The following is a 1,000-nucleotide window of genomic DNA, read 5'->3' on the forward strand; positions in this document are numbered from 1 at the left end:
ATCCACTCGTCAGGAAATCCTTCTATTAGGGCCCTCTTAAACACGAGAGCAATGAATGGCAAAAAGCAATATATGAGATGCTTCCCTTGGGTATTTGTGTGATTGGGCACCTGGCCACATTGTAGCCTCCTAATAGCCCACTCCACCATGCTACTCATGAAGATAGTCGATCATGCGGGGCATGGCTATGTTGGCTATGATATGGGAGGCTGGTGTAGTACATCATATAGGTTCTTTGCATAAGCATACCATGTCCCAAAGTCCTTGAGGGGTGTCTATCACTTGGGCTCTTTAAAGCTTCTCCATGCTACAACTACATCTCTACTCCCAAACATTGTAGGGGAAGGTCCCAATAGCGTGTCTCCTCGTATTCTCAACATTTGCAACAAGTAAAGTAGTGGCAATCTCTCTTGTCCTCCCTCTATGTGATTTTTCGAAATGCAATCTTCATTTGAAATTGTTTGTATTATGCCCTACACTCCTCGTCATATACTACACATTATACCTTAGTAATAAATTTACCTTGAAACACCAAAACACACGTGCCTAGGAGTTCTCTAGGAAGTGTAAATCTTAGTGCATAAAATGTTGACTTTTAGTGTGTGGGCCACAACAACAAAATATAGTGCCTACACATGAAGTATGTTTCACCAACAACACTCTTATTGTACAATGTATGGCTTAATGTGCAGAGCATACTCCATTTTCACAATGTTGTTGTTTGTGTGACCTACAAGTAGAGCACCTAGTTTATCATTAACCCAAAATTTCAATATCATTTTTCAAATTAGCTATATGTTAATATCATGGATTAGACCTATATATTTCCACTCAGTAAAGTGTGATAGAACAATACATGAAATGGTGGAAGGAAATCTAGAATACTTGAATCAATGAAAAAAGTGTTGGCTTGTTAGTAGTCATGAATGCATAACCTACAAAACCTAGAAAAAAAAAAACCCAAAAGAATGCCCCTTGCAGCTCATCTTGCAAAATTAGA

Source organism: Lygodium microphyllum, chromosome 21 (assembly GCF_053477565.2).
Source record: "Lygodium microphyllum isolate KBCC chromosome 21, Lygodium_microphyllum_v1.1.10, whole genome shotgun sequence".
NCBI lineage: Eukaryota > Viridiplantae > Streptophyta > Polypodiopsida > Schizaeales > Lygodiaceae > Lygodium > Lygodium microphyllum.